The sequence below is a fragment of the Galeopterus variegatus genome, unplaced genomic scaffold (genome assembly GCF_000696425.1).
Source record: "Galeopterus variegatus unplaced genomic scaffold, G_variegatus-3.0.2 Scaffold511, whole genome shotgun sequence".
Lineage (NCBI taxonomy): Eukaryota > Metazoa > Chordata > Mammalia > Dermoptera > Cynocephalidae > Galeopterus > Galeopterus variegatus.
The window spans coordinates 399,146-421,768 of NW_007726622.1; the positions used below are offsets into that span (position 1 = coordinate 399,146).

The 22,623-nt window shown below is 45.5% G+C and overlaps 1 protein-coding gene across 2 annotated transcripts in view; it reads right to left on the bottom strand.

Moving 5' to 3' along the window:
• Positions 1–22,623, bottom strand: part of MTA3 (metastasis associated 1 family, member 3) — a 194,699-nt gene that overhangs the window by 151,304 nt on the left and 20,772 nt on the right. For both annotated transcript variants that reach the window (XM_008569556.1, XM_008569555.1), the window contains exons 2-4: positions 15,509–15,579; positions 12,911–12,964; positions 4,561–4,638 (exon numbers count right to left, since the gene is read on the bottom strand). The gene's annotated coding sequence lies outside the window, so the exon portion shown is untranslated. The remainder of the gene's footprint in view (positions 1–4,560; positions 4,639–12,910; positions 12,965–15,508; positions 15,580–22,623) is intronic.

Genomic DNA, 22,623 nt, shown 5'->3' on the forward strand with positions numbered 1-22,623 from the left:
CTCCACCGTCGCCGCCGCCGCCGCCGCCTCGCCACGGGGGAGGAGGAGAGGGAGGGGACGAGGGGAGGGGGAAGTGAAGGGGAGGGGACGCCGAGGGGTGGGGGCTGGCGCCCGCCCCCAGCGCCGGACTAGCAGAGCCGAGTGGGCCGGCCCGGAGGAGGCCCAGGGAGGCCCGAGCGCTGCGGGGCCCGCGGGAATTAGAGAGGAGGGGACAGGGAGGGGGGGGTTGGGGGCCTTGCTGGAAGTGGAGGACCCTAGGGGTCCTGGCCACAGCAGAAGCCTGCACTCGCAAATGCGGACTGGGGGCTATTAGAGAGTCGGGGTGGGGGCAGGGACTCAACCTCTCCGGAGGGTCTGCCGCCCTACCCAGGGTACATCGTCACCTGCCCACCCCGAGACAGGTCCTGCTTCCCTGCTTCTGTCCCTGTATGTGTGACCTCAAGTCACTCTTGGATTCAATAAGCGTAGGCAGCAGGGCGCCTTCCTCGCGGTGAGGTTAAGGAGGCTGGCTTGGAGCCGGTGGGCCCCGGGGCCAGGAAGCCCCCAGGTGCGTCCGGCTTCCCCAGTCAGAGACCCAGCCGGGTACAAAGCTAAAAGAACTTGCTGCCTTCCAACCCCACCCTAACAGCATTGTCAGGTCTATCATCGTTTACCCCAAAACGGTGCTCAACAGAACCAACTCCCCCGACCCGGAGGCCCTACCTCTAGACAGGTCCTATAAACAAGTGTGCTCTGATGGGAAAAGAGTCTTCAGAAGGGAGGATGGGGGGTGCTTCCTTTGTCCGTGGAGCAACACGGCCCTACAGCTGACCATCACCCCCGCCTCAAAGGAGGCGATACTATCAATCAGCTTACTGTTGATGGGCAGTTAACTGGTTTGTGCCTAAAGCTTTTAAATGGTTATTTTCCCATGCTAATTCTCTAAACAAACCCTGTTTTCACAGCCTTCATACCCTTGCAGAAACAAAAAAACAAAGTTGAATCTTAGCTGGCTATTCACCAAATGAACGCAAATGACTTTCTTTCTAAACTCCAATCCATTCCAAACTACTCCCAGACATTGTTGCATAATAAACTTGAAGATGATTCCTTACTGTTGTGGGTTGTTTAGAGTGTCTGGTGATATACAGCTATGTGCTACTTACTCTGGGTATGAGGTCTGTGCAGGGGTAGGAGGTATCCCCAGAAAAGTAGGTTGTGTTTTGGTTGTCTGATAATGGCATTTATGATGGTCCATAGTCACAAAGTATTGAAGTGAAAAAAAATATTCTGGATAGCTAAGTTAAGACAAAAAATAAAATTAAAAAAACCTTTGCCTGAAGGTTGACTCTGTGACCTGTTTCCTCATCTATAAAATGGGGACACTAATTTCATTTCACAGGTGTGGTAAGAATCAGTTGTGATGATATCTGAAAATGCTTTGTAAACCAGAGAGCATAGAGCACTATGCAAATAACAGGTGTCTGTTGCTTTCTTTTTAACCCCAAAAAGCCTCAGATTCCCCAGGGTTTTATGCCATGTGTCAAATTGTGAGCACTGTCACCTTTTCACACTCAGAGAAAGCAAAAGTGTTCTGTTATACACGTTGCATAGCTGTTGTTTATTATAATCCTTTTACTGGAGATCCCACCAAAAACATACTGTGACATATCTGACATCGATCTCTCCATTTCTGAGCTGACACATATATAGATTGAGTAATTCACCTAGAGTCATACAGTAAACTGGCAGCAGTATTGGGATTATAATTCAGACCTTTCCTCTGATCTAAAATGCTCTGAGCCATGAAGCTTTTCTCCAAGTGAAAAGGCCACCTGTAAGCCATCAACTGCAAAGAAACGGATCAGCAGCTTTAGGGTATTTTTCCATTATTTTTAAATAAATGAGCAATTTCTCCTCCTTCAAAATATTTCTGTATTTGTGTTAGTTCCTTTTCTGCCTGTCTCTTTCCCTGGCTTTGTGCTGCTTACCAGGTGTTTATGATTACTGTCCCAACCACAATAAATGGGTGAAAGATGCCAAGAAAACTCCCTACCCCCACACCCACCTTCTCCCCTTGGAACAGCCTTATCCAGAAGTCCCCTGTGAAAGGCCTCAGAGACTTGGAGTGAGTAGCAGGGGATAATGATGATGCTGGGACCTGGAACACTTTCCTTACTCTAGATTCCATATATTTAGCCTCTTCCACCTCCAGCTCCTAGGCCAGTGTCCTCTACATAGTAGGGGCTCAGTATCTGAGAGAAATGTTAATGAATGATAGACTCAGTATAGTTAGTGAATCAGGTGAAGAGCCGAATGCAGGGACCTTGTCTATGAAATTTTTATACATCCTAATACCAGAGAAGTTTGCACATAAGGGAATTCAGCAAATGTTTGTACATTTAAAGAAATCCTTGGGGCCGGCCCGTGGCTCACTCGGGAGAGTGTGGTGCTGATAACACCAAGGCCCCGGGTTCGGATCCTATATAGGGATGGCCGGTTCGCTCACTGGCTGAGCGTGGTGCTGACAACACCAAGTCAAGGGTAGATTCCATATATTTAGCCTCTTCCACCTCCAGCTCCTAGGCCAGTGTCCTCTACATAGTAGGGGCTCAGTATCTGAGAGAAATGTTAATGAATGATAGACTCAGTATAGTTAGTGAATCAGGTGAAGAGCCGAATGCAGGGACCTTGTCTATGAAATTTTTATACATCCTAATACCAGAGAAGTTTGCACATAAGGGAATTCAGCAAATGTTTGTACATTTAAAGAAATCCTTGGGGCCGGCCCGTGGCTCACTCGGGAGAGTGTGGTGCTGATAACACCAAGGCCCCGGGTTCGGATCCTATATAGGGATGGCCGGTTCGCTCACTGGCTGAGCGTGGTGCTGACAACACAAAGTCAAGGGTTAAGATCCCCTTACCGGTCATCTTTTAAAAAAAAAAAAAAAAAAAGAAATCCTCCAACCAGTAAAAGAAGGGTGGGAAAGCCTGCACCTTCAAAGAAAGCAAAGGCATCTCTCCCTTCTTAGGCTGTATGATTTAGATCACAAACTTGTCATCAATCAGCCCAAACTTCACTCCTAGTTTGGCTGTTTAACTATAATACCTTGAGCAAGTTACTTAACCCCTCTGAGTCTCAAGTTCTACAAAATATGACTAGTGATTGATACCTTCCTCAAAGGCTTGTGGTAAAATTGAAATATAAAAAGTGTGTAGCAGATGTTGAGAGCTTCATATTTGTTAGGTCCCTTTTCTCTACTCCAGCCATCCTCATCACTAAGGAAGAGGTGTCTCTCAGACCATGCCAGAAACCCCAAGGCAAATCCAGATCTCCCATGGGCAAAATTTCCTTGCATGGCTGTTGTGACTAAGGAACCATGTAAGGGATGTTCCCGCTGTCCGTCTCCAGCTTCTTACCAGTCAGCTGAAAAGATGTGAATGCTGCAAGAAAGATAAAGATGAGATGGAAAGATGGTTTTTGTCTCAACTTAGGGATGCAGTTTTTATACATGCAAAACAAAGAAGATTGTGCTGGCCACAGTCTGGGAGCTCTGTGATGTAGAGCCCCAGGAAAGAAGACTGAGAGTCTATGATGTAATTAATCTGAAACCAGAGGCCAAGCTTTGGATAAGGGACTTTATCTTGTTTGTGTTTTCTATTATTTGTTTCTCTTTTCTTTTTTTTCCCCTCTCATTAACTTATTTTGTTATATACTAAAATTCTTTAGAAAAGGCCAGTCTGGGGCCGGCCCGTGGCTCACTCGGGAGAGTACGGTGCTGATAACACCAAGGCCCCGGGTTCGGATCCCATATAGGGATGGCCAGTTTGCTCACTGGATGAGCGTGGTGCTGACAACACCAAGTCAAGGGTTAATATCCCCTTACCGGTCATCTTTTAAAAAAAAAAGAAAAGGCCAGTCTGTCTCATATTCTAAGAAAGTCCTGGGAGGTTTAGGAATGTATCCCAAGAAAAGGTAGGCATATGACAGCAAGAATAAAAGCAGGAGAGCCCCTGTATTAGTCTGTTTCTGTTGCTTATAACAGAATACCTTTTATTTATTTATATTTATTTCTTATGGCTCAGAGGCTGGGAAGTCCAAGTCCAGGGTAAGAGCTTTCTTCTTAGTAGGACTCTCTACAGGGTCCCATGGAGACCAGGGTGTCCCATGGCAAGAATGGGCTGAGCAAGAGAGAGCTAAGCTTCTCTCTCCTTTCCAAGCCAGCATAACCACATCCATGACCACTTGTTAAACCCTCTAGGGATTAATCCATTCAACAGGGTACAGTCTTCACAATCCAATCACCTTCTAAAGGCCCCAAGTTTCAATTACCATAATAGGATTTCCCAACCTCTTAACACTGTTACAATGGAGATTAAGTTTCCAATACATGAAATTTTGGAGGACACATTCAACCCATAGCAGCCCCTAAGAGTAAGAAAGCCAGAGTTGGGAATTCCAAAGCTTCTCTAGTCATGGAGCTTCTAATTCCATCCATCCCATCATCCTAAAAACATGAGGTCCAGGACCAATCCCAGAAGATCCCAGTTTTTGGATATGTTTTAGGATCCCATACTTACTTTATGCCCTCCAAGGGGAGCTAGCTCAGCCATTTGGTTGTATTCACAAGAAGGTTCCTTCTCTCATGACAACATGACCTACAGGTAGTGGAAAAAGGAGTGGAAGTCATAATGGGATCAAGCAGGGCCCCCAGGTGATTAACCTAATTTACCCTAGTGTTTTCCTTTTTTTGCCTACTGTGGATTTGAATGAGATATGGATGTGCAGGACAGGGTGTAGGGGCAGGGAAAAGAATCCTAAGGAGCAATGGGAGTATTTGTAGGGATGATTCAGCCTGCATCACAGAGAGTGGATTAAAAAGGGTGGAGAGTCTAGACCAGAAGATCAGTTGAGAGGTTGCTGAGAAGGGGTGACAGCCGAGTCTAGGATAAGGGCAGTGGGTTGTGAAAAGTGGATAGGTTTGAGAAAGATTTAGGAGGTAGGAGCTATAGGATCTTATGGCTTTGGGGAGGCACGGAGTGAAAGGGTGGTGCCAAGGCTTATGTGCAGCTGGGTGGAGAGAGGTAAGGAGAGATTAGTGACTAGAAAATTCAGGAGGAGGGGCAAGTTGGGGGAAATGGGATAGTGGAGAGGTTCAGTGTTGGACAGGTTGTGTTTGAGGTGCCTTTGGAAACATCCAGGTAGATTTTTCCTCTGTGGGAAACAGTTGGATGAACAGGCCTGGAGTTTAGGAGAGAGATTTGAACTGGAAGTATCCTCTTCTATGTCACCATCGGCCCAGAGACCAGCCTGTCTAGTCTAAAGAGTAAGCCAAACCCTGGCCCCAGGGGAAGAAGCAGGTTCCCTGAGTCCTTCGGTTTGCATGGAAACAGGTTTAGCAGGTCAGGTTCAGGAGATCAGAGTCCAGGTCCAAATGTGCAAACAGGTAGGGCATGGACAGAGCCATACAAGTCACTGCTCAAGGCAGGTAGTGAAGCCAAGGAGACTGCCCAGGGCTGACCATCTTATGGGCCAGAAAGCAAAATTTTGGGGGAGCATCGGTAGAGAGTTTGGCCTCAACCCTCAATCCTTTCTCCTAGCTCTGAAAAGCAACTGGGGTGGGAAGGGTGAGGGAAGATGGAAAGAGCAGGAGTAGGGAAGGGACACACCCAGAAAAAGTAAGTCTGTCTAATTCCTACCTCACCCTCTTGCTCTAAGATGGTGTAGTGGGTTTAATGGTGGTCCTCCTCCCCCAAAAGATATGCCAACCCAGAACCTGTGAATATGATCTTATTTGGAAAAAGGTTTTTAGCAGATGTAATTAAGACTCTCAAGATGAAATCATCCTGGATTAGGGTGGGCCCTGAATCCAATGTTATGTGTTCTTATAAGAGACAGAAGAGAAAACACAGAGAAGAGAAGGCCATCTGAAAGGAGAGACAGAGATTGGAGCTACACAGCTAAAAGCCAAGGAATACCAGGGATTGCCAGCATCCGCCAGTTATTAGGAAGAGACTGGGAATAGATTCTCCTTCAGAGCCTCCAGAACGAACTAGCTGTGCTGTCACCCTGATTTCAAGATTCTGACATACAGAACTGTGAGACTAAATTTCTGTTGTTTGAAGCCACTTAATTTGTGCTAATTTGTTACAGCAGCCCTAGAGACCTAATACAGATGGTATCCACCACTCAATTGTAAGTAAGCATAGATTCAGCCAGAAAACACAGATAGCACTACATACTGAGACTAAGGGACATAGAAACAGAATAAGAGAATAAAAGAGAACTACACAGAGAAGGAAGGGTGCCCCAAACTACTTCATCTAAATCCTACTCAATCCTTGGGCCGGCCCGGTGGCGCACTGGATAGTGCGCCGCTTGGGAAGCGCGGCGGCGCTCCCGCCCGAGGGTTCGGATCACACGCACCCAAAAAAAGCTAGTAGGGAAACTTGCCAGAATTTGAACCCAGATCTGCCAAAACTCCAAAGTCAGACCATAATTGTGTCTCCCAGTGTGTAAATATCTATCAAATACTTTGTGCACATGTGTGAACATGCCAAACTTTGAATGATTTAAGTATAACCTGTATTTTAATACTTAGGACAGCATCATAAAATTAATTTCTAAATGAATATTGAAATTTATCCAGTTTCTATGTTTAGCAATTGGTGTTAATTTACCTCTCATAAGTGCTAGAAAGGTTCTACAATACCTCCTCCAGCCCTTTTATACTATTCAAGCTTTTTATTAGCCCTAATGTTGATTGCCTTCCCACCTACTCAATCCCTTGAAACAGCTTGATTTGTTTATCTCACCTTGGTTTGTCTCTCCTTCTAGCTGACATGGTTGGCTTAGTGCTAAGGGAAAAGAACACCTAGATGCTATAACCTCAGCTAAGGGCCAATGGAAGCATCCCAACGTTTTTTCTTCAGCACACCTGACAGGTATCACACATTCCCATTAGCAGCAGTGGATAATCAATATGACGATACACTAATTAATGACTTAATCAGGTTCCTTTGTCAGGAAGTACTTTGGCTCCTCAGATGCCAATCTATGCTTCTGTGGTGGGGGTGGGGGCTACCAAGAATATAAGGCTTCTGTCTACAAAAATGCCATTTTCATTCAACAAATATATATTGAGCATTGCTCAAGGCATTGAAGATACACCAGTAAACAAGATAGACAAAGTACCTGCCCTCCAGAGCTTGTATTCTAGTGGGGAAGACAGATAATAAATAGAGGGCTGGCCGGTTAGCTCAGTTGGTTAGAGCATAATATTGATAACACCAAGGTCCAGAATTTGATCTCTGTACCAGCCAGCTCCCCCCCCCACCCCCCCAAATAGAATGATTAATGATAGATAGTAAATCAGGGTAAGAGAATGAGAAGTAATAACGTTGATCAGGAAAGGCCTACTTGAATGTGGTAAGAACTGAAAAGAGACCTAAATGAGCAGATGGAGTGAGCCGCTGGGACATTTGGGAGGCCGCATTAGAGGAAGAGGGAACAGCAAGTGCAAATTCCCCAAATCAAGAAGCAGCTTGACCTGATCATTAAAAAGGAAGGCCATGGGCCGGCCCGTGGCTCACTCGGTAGAGTGTGGTGCTAATAACACCAAGGCCACGGGTTCGGATCCCATATAGGGATGGTCGGTTAGCTCACTGGGTGAGTGTGGTGCTGACAACACCAAGTCAAGGGTTAAGATCCCCTTACCGGTCATCTTTAAAAAAATAAAATAAAATAAAAAAATAAAAAAATAAAAAGGAAGGCCAGTGGGAGATGAGGTCAAAGAGTGAGCAAGGTCTTGATCATGAAGGGCCTGGTAGGCCATGGTGAAGAGTTTGGATTTTATTCTAATGGGAAGCCTTTGGGAGGTTTTAAGCATGGAGTGATGAGATTTGATTTATGTTTTTAGAAGATCACTAGGGCTGTTGTGCAAAGGATGAACCATAGGGAATGGAAACAGGGAAACTAGCTAGGAGACTAACATAGGTCAAGGAAGAGAGGTAACAAAGGCTTGGAGTAGAATGGGAGCTGCCGTGGCAAATGGAGGTATATTTTTAAGATAGAGCCAACAGTTTTTACTGAAGGATTGGATGTAGGGGATGAGAGGGTGTTAGTACTTCCAGGTTCTTTTTTTTCCCCTTTTTGTCTTTTTTCGTGACCGGCAACGGATCGCAACCCTCAGTGTTGTGCCCGTACCAGACCAGGACCGGCAACGGGATCGCAACCCTCGGCGTTGCACCCGCCCCTCGCTCAGCCAGTGAGCGGCCGGTCTGTATGTGGGATCCGAACCCTCGGCGGGAGCGCCACCACACTTCCCAAGCGGCGCACTATAGCAGTGCGCCACCGGGCCGGCCCAGTACTTCCAGGTTCTTAAGGACGTCTGTTTGGAGGGTTAAATAGATACTGCCAATAGGCACTGGATCTGGGCTCTGGAGCTCAGCAGGCCTAGGCTGGAGATGCAAATCTGGGAGCCACTCTGCACAGTCCTGGAATAAGCTGGGGACTGGTGAGATCACCTGTGAGGGAGGGAGTGGGGTGGAGAGGAGGGCAGAGGCCTGATGCCTGGGGCAAGCCAACATTGAGAGCAGAGACTGGTTCTGTACTCTGGCTGAACAAAGAACTGCTACAATGCCCAGCCCCACCGCCAGAGACCCTGATTTAATTATTTTGGAGCAGACTCTGGTTTCCAGTGGAAAAAAATCCTCAGGTGATTCTAATGTGCAGCCAAGATTAAGAACTCCTCCTGTAGTGATCAGGAGGGAGAGAGCCACAACAGGGGTCTGAGGGAACAATAAGAGAGGTAGGAGAAAGCCAGAGGAGTACAGGTTCCAGAAGCCAAGCAAAAAAAGGAGGGGTCCAACTGTAACAAAACAGAGCAACAAATCCACCACTGGATTTGGCATGGTGGTAGCCACTGGAGACCGACTTCCCTGCCATCTTTCCTTTGATGCTACTTGATTCTCCAGGTCCTACGCCACTTGAAATGAGCTGATACAGTTCTGGCCAAAGATATTCTATGGAGTAGATAACTCAAAGAACAGAGAGGGGGACTTGGAGTGAGCAGGACTGAAGCCATGTTGAGAACTAAAAACATAGGGGTTCTAAAAGATTTTAAAAGGACACAGTTTTGGGGCCGGCCTGTGGCTCACTCGGGAGAGTGCGGTGCTGATAACACCAAGGCCACGGGTTCAGATCCCATATAGGGATGGCCGGTTTGCTCACTGGGTGAGCGTGGTGCTGACAACACCAAGCCAAGGGTTAAGATCCCCTTACCGGTCATCTTTTTAAAAAAAAAAAAAAAAGGACACAGTTTTGTTTTTGTTTTGTTTTTTGGCATGCATTTCTCTGAGTTCCCTCTTTTCCCATGGTTATTTGATATTTTGAACCTTGGTTATGGGGCAAGATGACATTATTTACATGAACGTAAATTTGTTTTCCAGCCTGCCGGAAGCTGCAAACTTGTACATACAACCCAGACCCTGGGAAACCAAGGAAGATATCAGTAAAGCTATGCTGCTTCCACCCCTTCAGAGGACCCTGAGATGACAGCAAAGATGGGAGCAGAAACCAGAGCTTTTGCAAGACCTTGCACCTGGCTCCTTGCATGGAGCCTCTATGGCTCACTTTCCCCTCCCTCCTACTTTTCATTTCCTACGTTCCATTCCCTCAATCTCCTCTTTAAAAATCCCTCAATAAATCTGAGTCTTTGAGATGGCTTTAGACTGGCCATTCTCCTTCAGGTTTGACTGGAGAGATGGTTTAGCTCAGGCCACCGGTATTCCTGAATAAAAGCTGACTTCCAAAGTCACAAACATTTGACTTTTTTTTTTTAAAGATGACTGGTAAGGAGATCTTAACCCTTGGATTGGTGTTGTCAGCACCACGCTCACCAAAGTGAGCAACCAGCCATCCCTATATGGGATCCGAACCCGCGGCCTTGGTGTTATCAGCACCACACTCTCCCGAGTGAGCCACGGGCCGGCCCCAACATTTGACTTTTCAATGGCTTGTTTTTAAAAAGGCGCAGGCAGCCAGACCTAAGTTCAATAACAGATTCAAGGATCTCCCCACTCCCCACCAGGCTGAGGGATGAAGACTAGAATTTGCTCTTTTCATCAAGTCCTTTTATCTTTATCTGTAGGTTTGTAGCAGCTGCCCTTTCTGTAAGAGACAGAGGGAAGTTTATTTGTACTCTTGATTTCAAAAAGGACTGAAAATGGTGGAGAGCTCAAAGCTAAACTTTGAACTTCTGGATAAATAAATCATTGTTTATGCCTCCTTTTATCTCTGCAAAGTTTGGGAGGAAAAAAGAGTGAGTATTAGAGAACTGCCCCAAGGAGCTGCTTTTACAAAACTGGGCCAGGACCATATCATTAGTGGCAACTAACGCAATGTTTGACGTTTAATTGCACAGATCAGAGCACTGAGGACACGGCTCCAAAGACAGGACACCTGGAGGCAGTTTAACATTTTTAAGGTTTTGACAAAGGACGCCCAGGACCTGTCCAGCCAAATCTCATCATTGGTTCCTTTCTGTAAGGGGAAACAAAGTGTCCATCCTCTGGAAGTCCTGACTCCCTCCCCCCACCCCCCCACCCCACCCCTGGCAGCCTTCTAGGATAATGGGGTAAAATCTGGACTGTGTTCTTGGAATAAAGGGTAGAGCCCATGTTAGGAGCTAGAACTATGGAGGCAGAGGAGAGAAAGTTCCAGTATTTCACAGTGTCCTTCTTCCTCTGCCCTTGAACTCAGTTGCTTCCTGGAATCTGTTGTCCTCTGTTCCACACACACTCACACAGAGCCTAAGTCAGACCTTTTCTAAGGGGCCCTGAAGTCTCCCCTCCAGGTCGGAGCAACCCCAAAGGCAGAGTTTGAACAGTCTGGCGTTGATGTTCCCACTTCCCCCCACCAATACACACCTACCTCACACCCCCTCACTGGCCCCTCAGATCTGGGCTGGAGTGCAGACTGCTTTTTGCAATGACTCCCTCCAGGAGTAGCCTTGAAGCTGAAGCCTTCAGGGCTCAACACTAACTTCTCAATCCTGACCCAGTTTCACCCCAAGCATTTACAACAGAGGGCAGCCTGGAGACTTGAGGGATGGAGTGACTCCCAGCCAGTGGCATGTTGCTGGGATTGGATGCATTATTTATGATGCTGGTGTCAGCATGGCTCCCAGGCACCAGGGGAAATGGAAAAGGCACTTGGGCCTGCGCTGATTAAACTAAATATTTAAACAGGAATCAGAAACTGAGGTAAAATCCATTTTTCTTCAGTAAGGCAGGGAGCACCATAAATGACTTCAAGGCTGAGGACTTGGTAAACACCATCTAGATCATGGGGGAAGGCCAGGGTTCCTGGTCTGTGGCTTCTCTCCATTGTCAGCTCCCAGCTTCCTCTCTGGAGTAGATCTATAGGTTTGCAGGAGTAGGAATAAGGGAGGGGAGGCACAGAGGCAGAGAAATGACTTGACAGCCACTGTGGGAAGGATGCTGGGAGACACCAGAACAAAGTCAGGCTGAATTCATGCCCCTGGCTGCTTTTTCCTTCCCCAGAGACTTCCATTTCCTCCTTCCAAAAGAGTGTTCTACTGCACTTGCCCACATCATCACACTTTCCTTTCGATCAGCTGGAAGGAGGGTGGTGGGATGTTGGGCAACCATGAACCAATCCTCTCCTCTTGATTATTCCCCACCCACCTGAGACAGATCCCAATCAGGAAGCAGACCTCCCCCCACTGCATGCAAACGTAGAGGAGACCCTTCACAGAGACAGTGCAGGGAGCAGCACCTTTATTTAAAATATCCAAGACTCCAGATCTGAGAAAAGAAGAGCTCTCAAAAGGAAAATCTCAGGAAGAAAGAAACAGAAACAGCTGTCATTTCATCTGGCTTTTCCCATTACCTCTTTCCCTCCCTGTGGGGTCCCTCTCTTGCATTTCCACAGCAGTCACTATCCCTGGCCCCCAGGAATGTGCTTTTTTCTGCATGAACAAGTGCCCTTTTCCTCCTTTCCCCTAAGGACAGCTCAGACAGGCTGACATTTTCTAAATTAGCTTTTATAGGAACTTAGGAATGAAAAAGAAATAATTGCAGAAAATACAAATTCATAAATTCAGTTCAACATTTATTGAGATTCTTGTGTTTGGTCTGGGTTATCTTGATAGATGACAGAGTTCTGGAACTTGAGGAGTTCCATCTAATGGAAGAGGCAGGTGTGAGTATGTGATTAGTTATAACCTAATAAAATAAGGGCCATAGTAGTCCAGAATTGGGAGCAATAAATATGATATGGTCTGCTGTTGGGGCAGGACTGGTCGGAGAAGGCTTTGAGAGAAGGTGATATTTGATCTGGACCTTCAATTAAAACAAGAACCTTTGGGCCGGCCTGGTGGCGCACTCGGTAGAGTGCGGCGCTTGGGAGCGCGGCGGCGCTCCTGCCAAGGGTTCGGATCCCATATAGAGACTGGTCCGCTCACTGGTTGAGCGCGGTGCGGGCGTGACACCGAGGGTTGCGATCCCGTTACTGGTCATGAAAAAAAGACAAAAAGGAAAAAAAAACAAAACAAGGACCTTACTCGGTAAAGAGTCAGAAAGTACATTCCAGACAGAGGGAGAAGCATATAGAAAGAACATGAGTGATATATGAGAACCAACTTTCTAGTTGGTTTAGATGTACCCTTTCCCATAGATGTAAACTTCCCACAGATGTAAAGGCCAGGTATAAAGGCTGCAAATGCCAATGTGGTATAAGAAATATATTTGGTCTCTATCCTATGTCTCTGGCACAGAGCCCCTAAAACCTTGTGAATTTCCTGAGTAAATTTCTTATTATTCATGGAGCCAATTTTACACCTGAGTTTATGTGAATGAGGAGATTTAGGGTGGAGCCCCTGGATAAACTCAGAATGGGGCTGCTTACCAGAAAGACCGAGTGATTAGAGGATCATCGGAATTTTCAGCCCCACCCATCAACCTGTGGGAAAGTGAGGAAAGAGGTTAGAGAATAAGTTCTATAAAAACTCTGAAACAGTAAGATTCAATGAACTTCTCTGTTGCTGAATATGTGGAGGTGCTGGGAGGGTGGTGTGCCTGGAGAAGGGCATAGAAGCTCCGCATTCCTTCCCCATACCTTGCCCTGTGCATATCTTCATCTGCATGTGCATCTATCCTTTATAATATCTTTTATAATAAACTGGTATACATAGTAAAGTGTTTCCCTGGATTCTGTGATATCCTAGGAAATTATTGAACCCAAGGGGGGTGTCCTGGGAACCCCAATTTATAACTGGTCAGTCAGAAGCACAAATCACAACCTGGGGCTTGCAATTAGCATCAGAAGTGGGGACAGTCTTGTGATACTGATCCTTTAACCTGTAGGATCTGATGCTATCTCCAGGTAGATCATGCTAGAACTGAATTGAGTTATAGGACACCCAGTTGGTGTCTGCTGGAGAATAGCTTGGTGTAGGAGGAAAAAAACCTCACATATGGTTACAGAAGTGTTCTGTTGTGAGTACAGGAGATGAAAACGGTGTTTGTTTTTCCTAAAGCTAGGCTAAAGAGTTTTGACCTTAATCCTACAGGGCCTAAAGGAAATGGTGAGCCAACATGATTGTATTTGTATTTAAGAAGAATACTAGTGACTGATAATTAATAACTAGTTGGCATTTTGGTTTATGCAACAGTCTTCTGTGAGGTTGGCATAATATATATCAAATTTCCCCCACTGCTTCACTTGACCAGCCTTAAAAAGAGAAAAAAAAAAGTTTCTGGACCTGCAGACCTAACAATAGATTGTGAGTTTAAACACAGCTACCCTAAGGTGCAGCCAGGCTCCCTACAAGATTTACCTTTAAATTCAACAGAGAGAAGTATTTGAGAAGACAAAGGGTAAATTAGAGCTTATTGCTTCAGTTCTATTCTCTTTTATCTTGGGAAAGACAGAAATTACCCAAATATGAGGAGGGTCAGTATTATTGCCTCAGGACCCCTCTTGGGTGTTGGCCACGAGGACAAACTGTGGTGCTTCACAAATCCCAGTTGTCTAAAGCCTCATATAGACCATGGAGGATGAGGTCACCCAGACCAGGAAAATTCTTTTTTTTTTTTTTTTTTTTTTTTTAAAAAGATGACCGGTAAGGGGATCTTAACCCTTGACTTGGTGTTGTCAGCACCACGCTCAGCCAGTGAGCGAACCGGCCATCCCGATGTGGGATCCGAACCCGGGGCCTTGGTGTTATCAGCACCGCACTCTCCCGAGTGAGCCACGGGCTGGCCCAAACAATAGATTTAAACTTTTTTTTTTTCCTTTTTGTCTTTTTTCGTGACCGGCAACGGGATCGCAACCCTCGGTGTGGCGCCCGCACCTCGCTCAGCCAGTGAGCCGCCGGTCTGTATGTGGGATCCGAACCCTCGGTGGGAGCGCTGCTGAGCTCTCAAGCGGCGCACTGTAGCTGTGCGCCACCGGGCCGGCCCCAGACCAGGAAAATTCTTGTCAGGAAGAAGCCAATGAAGATTTTGGGGCTCTTGATAGAAGCGATTATTTAGGATTAAGAACTGGAGAGAAGTGGTATTCAGGCTTGTGAGACTTCCAGATTACAAGAATTGGAGATTTTTAGGAACCTGGGATCAACCACACTTGAAAAAATCTGACGGCTGAGATTGCCCAAACCTTTATTTTTTTAGTAATTTTTTTTTTTTGGCAGCTGGCCATTATGGAGATCCAAACCAACTGAGCTAACCAGCCAGCCTCTCAGCTTTTATATACTCAATATTTAGCACTCCTCCCAGGCTTCTGAAGGATCAGCTAGAAATTAACTATGAATTAATATGTAAACATTAAGTAACTTGAGAAGAAATGCTGGTGTAAGCATTAACCAAAATTTTTAATAGTCCCAAGATATTGCCCTGAATTCCGTCTGCCAGCTCTTTCTGTGTGCTAGCAACAATGCAATACAAATAGAGGGACCCTGATCCTCTTTCCTGAAAGAAGTATACATACAGGCCAACCACACACACACACACACACACACAAAAGTATAGAAACACATTTTTAAATGTATTTGTTGAGAGACAAGATTGGATATTTCCAAAAGAATTTAAATTTCTAAGAAATTTAGAAAAATACTTACCAAAAGAATAGCTACAAGATATATTATTAACTTCAAAAAGCAAGCTGGATTAAAACACATTTGGTACAATTTCATGTAGGAAAAACCAAAAATTAGATATTTGCAGTGTGACTATATAGGCATATAAATGCGTAGAAGAGTGGCTAGAAAGCTCTCTGCCCATCAGTAATTAGCCCCAGGGGTGGGAGAAAGAGGTATGTGAAAAAAATAACTCAATATTCTTCTGTATACTTCCACATTGTTGAAATTTTTAATAAAAAGAATGTATTACATATTCATCAAAACCTTTTTTTTAATTAAGAGAAAATTAAAAAGCCAGAGACATAGACACAAAACTACAGAGTAGAATTTTCTGAAGCCAAGTTTGTCAGTCCAGAGATTGTTACCTCTCTTGGGTGTCCGACCTGCTCCTCCTTTTCCTTCCATAATCTTGTCTGCACAGGCTCCAACAAGGCTGCTGCACAGAGAGATGAAAATGCTGAGGCAGAAGGGGAAAGCAGACAGACAGCTTCTACAACCTTCCAGTGCACCCTGATTTCTGTCCCTTCTTGAGATACAGCCTCATTTTGCCCCTGGGTTCATGAGACATTCCTCTCTCCTTAATAACAAATTTCCTTTTTTTTTTTTTTTTGGCTTAAGTTAACTTATAGTAGCTTATGTAAACAAAAATCCTAACTAACAGAGCTAAGAAGATGCCAGATCATGAATGTCTGTGTATGTCAGCCTGAGATAAAACTTTATTGTGTAGAGACCACAGGGAGCCACTGAAAGGATTTTAAGCAATTATGTGACAAGCATTTTAGAAATATGTCACAGAGCAGCAAGGAAGACAAATCAGAAAAAGGCAAGACTGATGCGAGGAGTCCAGTTTATTTTTTATTGAAAAAGCTTTTTCAATAGTACAAGTGAGAGAAACTTTGAAAACAAGCTTCTTCACATTCTGCTATCCTGCATTATTCATGAATTTATTCAAGAGAAAGAAGGGAGGAATAACCAAATGCCAACAATGGCTACAAGACCTTACACGTCTGATCATACCTCTGCCCTTCTCTGCTAGGGTCTTTTACTTCTCTGCCTCCAGTTCACTGCAGCTCAACCACACTGATCTGGTTATTCCCTGAACATACCAGACATACACCAGCCTCAGGGCCTTTGCACAATTCTGCTTAGCCCCAAAACTCCCTCCCTCACCTGCTTAACAGGTCAAATATCACCTTCTCAGTGCAGCCTTTGTAACAGCCTGAACAGAAGTGACTCCATTTTGTTAAACCTTTGAATTTAAAAATTTGTTCTCAGGCCGGCCCGTGGCTCACTCGGTAGAGTGCGGTGCTGATAACACCAAGGCCACAGGTTCGGATCCTATATAGGGATGGCCGTTTCGCTCACTGGCTGAGCGTGGTGCTGACAACACCAAGCCAAGGGTTGAGATCCCCTTACCGGTCATCTTTTAAAAAAAAAAAAAAAACTTGTTCTCTCCTGTAACCCGAACCACATAGCCTGCAGCTAATTGCCAGAATGCAATGACTCTTGATCTCACATTGTACAAAAATAATCAGATAAAAATTATTAACCCAGATGGCCATTCTTTACTAGCTTACTAACCTGATCTTATTTAAGAATAACAGGAACTGAACCCATGGAGAACGAAGTATGACGTTGATCAGCTCCCACTCGGTAAGTTCTTTGATGTTTATCTGAAACACTCAAGCATGTCTGCACATCTCTGCTTGGTCACCATTTATCAACTTTCCACCAAAAGTTATTTTTTTTCTTCCCTATAAAGCCCTTTGGCAAACCTGCGAGAGATAGAGATGGTTTTTGAGACATAAGTGCACCATTTCCCCAGGCTGCCAGCTTCCTGATTAAAGGATACCTTTCCTTATACCAATTCTTTTTTTTTTTTTTTCAAAGATGACTGGTAAGGGGATCTTAACCCTTGACTTGGTGTTGTCGGCACCACGCTCCCCCAGTGAGCCAACCGGCCATCCCTATATGGGATCCGAACCCGTGGCCTTGGTGTTATCAGCACCACACTCTCCTGAGTGAGCCACGGGCTGGCCCCCAACTCTTGTCTCTCAATTATTGGCTAGCAAATGGACTTCTGCGGTCTCGGTAACACCTTCCTTGCCCATCCAATTTAAAATTGTACCTTCTGCCCCATTCCCCGGTACTCCATGGTGCCCTCTTCTGCTTTACTGTTCTTCGTAACACATCTGACACACCTTCTATTTCACTTATTTATTATCTGTCTCTCCCACTAAAATGTAAGCTCTTTGAGGACAGATGTGTCGCTGTCTCCTCAAAGCCCCAAATAGCACAGATAAAAGACACAAGAACTTCTCACTGACTGAATGAGCAAAGCAAGCTGACAGCAGTCAAAGCTGTTTGGAGAGAAAGTCTTTCTCATTTATTATTTTATCAAGGTATCTCATGCATAAATAAACTTTGGCTGGTTCACCAGTAATTCCGCCATCAAGTCCAGATTTCTTTTTTTTTTTTTTTTTTTAAAGATGACCGGTAAGGGGATCTCAACCCTTGGCTTGGTGTTGTCAACACCACGCTCAGCTAGTGAGCAAACCGGCCATCCCTATATAGGATCCGAACCCAGGGCCTTGGTGTTATCAGCACCGCACTCTCCCGAGTGAGCCACGGGCCGGCCCAAGTCCAGATTTCTTTTTTTTTTTTTTTAAAAATGACCGGAAAGGGGATCTCAACCCTTGGCTTGGTGTTGTCAACACCACGCTCAGCTAGTGAGCAAACCGGCCATCCCTATATAGGATCCGAACCCAGGGCCTTGGTGTTATCAGCACCGCACTCTCCCGAGTGAGCCACGGGCCGGCCCAAGTCCAGATTTCTTAGCACAATAGTCAAGGCTAGCCCTTTACAATCTGTCCCTAACTTACCCTAACCCTAACCCTAACCCTATTCCCCCACCATTCTCCCTAAGTGCTCCACCAAATCCAAGTTACCTTCAGTTTCTTGAGCAGAGCATGGTCTTTCCTTGGCCTGGGCCTCTGCACCCGCACTTCCAAGACCTGGCCCTCCCTCCTACTGCTGCTCCACTGGGCAAACCCCTCAGCTCCCCGGAGCACTAACAACTCTGTTACGCCACTCTGTTGTAATACCCTGGGTTATTTGGGCTTGGCCCTCCACCTGGGCTCTAAACCTGGCTGACTATCAGAACCACAGGGCAGGGCTGGCTGGTTGGTCCAGTTGGTTAGAGCACAGAGTTATAACTCCAAGGTCAAGGGGGTCTGAATCCCTATACTGGCCAGCTGCCCACCCCCAAGAAAAGAGCTACTGGGCATTGGGCAGTTTGTTTTTCTGCTGCTGATATTTTCTTACTAGAATCCCAGCCCCCATCCTTGACATACAAAATCTGTCTCTGGGGGAGGGGCCAGAGAATCTGTATTTCATAAAGTCATCAGTGAGGGAGAGAGAAAGAGCACGTGCGTGCGTGCGTGTGTGTGCGTGTGTGTAGGAACCTCTGCAGCTCAAAGACCACATCCTTGTGAAGCCTCTCAGACCAGCCCCGTAGCTCTTCCCACCTCTATTCAGCTCTTGCTATGGGATTCCTGTGACGTGTCTCATTCTGCTACATCGTATTGTTCCTATCCTGATCACATTTTGCCTCCTGTCTGCCCACATGTCCTAACTCCTACCCCAGTGCAAGCCACTGGGGGCAGAGATCCGGACAGATACCATCACAGATTCCGTGCACATCGGTGCTTGAGGAAAATGTCTCTGAAGAGTGCATGTAGGAAACTACAAGTCATCTTTCTCAGTTCTTTTTGGTTTGACTAGAAAAAAAGATGACCAACTATCTGGTTGCCAGTTGATTGACAAGTGATGGCCACCCCTGGATTTGATCATACATATTTTACTGAGAGAAACAGGTCCAGGGAAGTATAGGAACACAAAGCCAAGTACTGCAGAGGAGGACATCCTAATTCTGGGCCCAGGACACCAGCATCCCGCACAGACTTCTTACCCAGTGTGGGGCCAGACCACGCCCTGACCAATTTCCCCTTCCACCTTTGTCTGAGTACAGCCACTTCATTAGCATGTAACAATGGGAAATCCAAGGTGCCCTCCCATTTCCATTTACAATTTAAGTGCCCACAATCACCAGGCACCTCCATTGTTATTGCTATTAGCTGAAGTTAATGGTTTTTATTAAAACTGTAAGGTCCTCCCTCTCTCCCTCCCTCCCCCCACCAGGTTATCTAAAGAGTGAATTCCTGGATTAGCCAATTGTCCTTTCAGGAGTGGTTTACGGAAGGTTCTGTTAAGTAGAACCACTATCATTGCAATTAGCATTATACTGAGCTAGTCTTTCATTTCTCGGAATCTTTCTGGGAAGGCAAGTTCAATATACCCATCTTAAAAGAATTTCAGTAACGAGAATTTTCAGTTGGAAGTTCTTCCAACTGCAGCAAGGCGCACTGGAAGCCATGGAGGTCTCAGGTCAGAAGCTCTGGTCTGGAATCTCAACCTGACTGTCAATCTGAAAGGCTTGGGCCTCAATGTTAACATCTGTAAGCTATCTGCCTATCTATCCAAACTTTTTCTGAGGATTATATCATGCAACCTATTGAAAATGATGTGTCAGCTTTAAACCCCCTTGAAAACCTGCCATGCGCCAGGTGCTAAACCAGAAGCTTCACACATCTTATCTAATGAGGTAAGCACTATACTCTTATTTTACACATAAAATCCAGATTCCTCCTTGACACACCCCAACCCCCCAAAACACAAGCACACATTGCTTTACTAACTCTAACTCATTGATTCTATCTGGGAGCCTCCCACTCTCCCCTCCAGCCCTGAAGCATAGCTTTTAGTGCCCCAGTTCCTGCCCAAAGCATTTCCCTCCTAAATTACTGACAAAGCCTTGCATTAAGGTTCTTTCCGCACTCCAGAGGATCTCTTTGTCCTGCAAATCTTTTGAAGCTACTCCTCTAATTTGCTCCACCACCTCTTTGACAGTTTAGCTGGGCAGAAAGAACCACCTGTACCTAGTGTCCCTCCCCCACTATAAGGCTCTGCTAAACCACACCGTGATCCTAAACACTCTGAAAACTTCCCTTACGCTCCTTCCATCTCCTAGCCTTTCTGTCTGCTGATCCTCTCCCCTTTAACTTCACCTAGTAATTCACCCTGGAAGCTTAGAGGTCCCTCTTTCCCAAACATGCAGGCTGATGATTGCCCCTCCTCTGGGCCCCCATAGCACTTCTGCATAGCTCCACTAGGGCACATTACATTTTTGCTTGTCGCTCTGGAACATAAATTCCGGAATCTGGGTAGGAAATGCTTGTTTCAGGTAGGGTGAGAAGTTGATATTACTAGGGTGTAAGGAAGAGGTGTGGCATAATGCCTGGCACATAAATGGGACATGAAGCTAGACCAGCAAAAGCTAGAAAATTTTTTTTTGGTGGCTGGCCAGCACTGGGATCCGAACCCTTGACCTTAGTGTTAGAAGGTGGCGTTCTAACCAACTGAACTAACCAGCCAGTCTAGAAAATTGTTAAGAGCCTTAACTGCTAAAAAGCTTTGGGTTATACTCTGTATGTGATTAGCCAGTTTTTAAGCAAGGAGCAACACCAGACTTCTGTTTTTAATGAGATAGTTTGGCTCTAGCGTGGAATATAGACTGGAGGACAGAAAAAAAAATGGGGAAGTTAGTGAGGAGATTACTGCAATAACAGAGTGCTTAACCAAGGGGGCAGTTGTGAGGCTGGAGAAAGGGGACAGACGAAGAGTGTTACCAGACTCAGGTCCGGCTGCCCACCACCTTGAAAAGGAATGAAAAAACTCAGAAGTCAAACGGTTGGTGTTAGAAAAGCAGATGCATTCCGCTGAAGGAGATGGTAGGCTATCTCATCTCAAAGATTTACATTTACTGAGGGGTTTTTAAAGGAAGGGTTGAGGGAATGGAATGTGGGAGGTGAAAAGCAGGAGAGCAGGAGATGTGAGTTATGAGGGGTCCATTTCTATGGGTCAGGTACAAGGTCTGGCCAAGGCCTCATCTGGTTTCTGTTCTCATCTTTGCTGTTATCTCAGGGCCCTGCAAGATTTTGATTTGCGCCGGTGTACTTGGCCAGTGCCCAAGGTCAGCTTCAGTCTTTTGGCCTTGATCATTTCTCAAAACTCTACAAGTCTCAAAGAAAGAACTGTTAGCTTTGCAGAGTACTAATTAGCTTCTGGGCCTTGTTTTCCTACTTAGCAAGCGAGACAAGAAAGTCAGGGGCTGGGAAGAAAGAGTGGAGAGAAAAAAACTGTTCTTTATAAAATCCTCCCCCCCTCTGCAGCCCAGGCAGCTTTAGGTCCCAATATGGCTTCAGTACTGCTCACTCCAAGAAGAGGAGGAAGAAAGGACACACGGAGTCCTTAGGATATAGAGAGCTTGCCTTCTCATGTGGAAAGAGTAAATTTGTGGGGGAAAATAGTGAGTTTTGTTTCGGTCATATGAATTTGGAGTATTTGTATTTATAGTGATATCCAGTGCAGTCATTTTTTTGGTGGCTGGCAAGTAAGGAGAACTGAACCTGTGACCTTGGTGTTACAAGTCTGTGCTCTAACCAGCTGAGCTAACCGGCCAGCCCATGGTACCCAGTGTGTTTGGAAATACCCTGGTTGTCTGGTTTGGTTGTTTAGGTCAGCTGGTTAGAGCACAGCCTTATAACTCCAAGGTCACAGGCCTGCATTCCTGTACCAGCTAGCCACCAAAAAAAGAGAAATACGCAGGGGCTGACAGTAGAGAAGAGGGTTGTGATAAAGATTTATGAATCTTTTCTACAGAGATGACAATTAAAATCATAGAAGTGGTAAGGATCATTGAAGGAAAAATGTAGTGGGATAAGAACCTACCATTTTTCACATTTGTCTTTTCTTGTTATAATGTCACAAATCAGTAAATCAAGGGCCATTAGTTAATCCACTTGAGAATTCACATTGAGGACAGGGTTCTTTGAGATGCAAATCTTTTTTTTTTTTTTTTCTCCTGGTGGCTGGCTGGTATGGGAATCCAAACTTTGACCTTGGTGTTATAACACTGCACACTATCCAACTGAGCAACTGGCCAGCCGAGAATAGGCATGAGAAACCACTACATACTCCTAATCCCCCGATTGCCACTGAGGTAGAATTGCCTTGGACGTGGTCTCCAATCTGCCCCTGTGCATAGACTTCATTTACTCTATGCCCCCTCCATTATTGTAAAGCCAAGAAGGAGATCATTGCAGGGTAAATGCTCTGTGGTTCCTCTTTTATCTACAAGCACAGGCTGGAAGCTTCATGACCATTCCTTGGATCTTTTCAGAGTCATGTGGGTCATCAGCTCATACTCAAGGGGTACAAATGTGTTGCATACTCCACCATTCATTCTCCTCTTCCTTCCCAGTGGCATAACCTGGACTTTATTCAAGGCAGCAACTTACCTAGTTAAAGGCATTTCCCATCCTCTGTGTGTGTGTATTTTTTTTTTTTTTTTTTTTTTGGG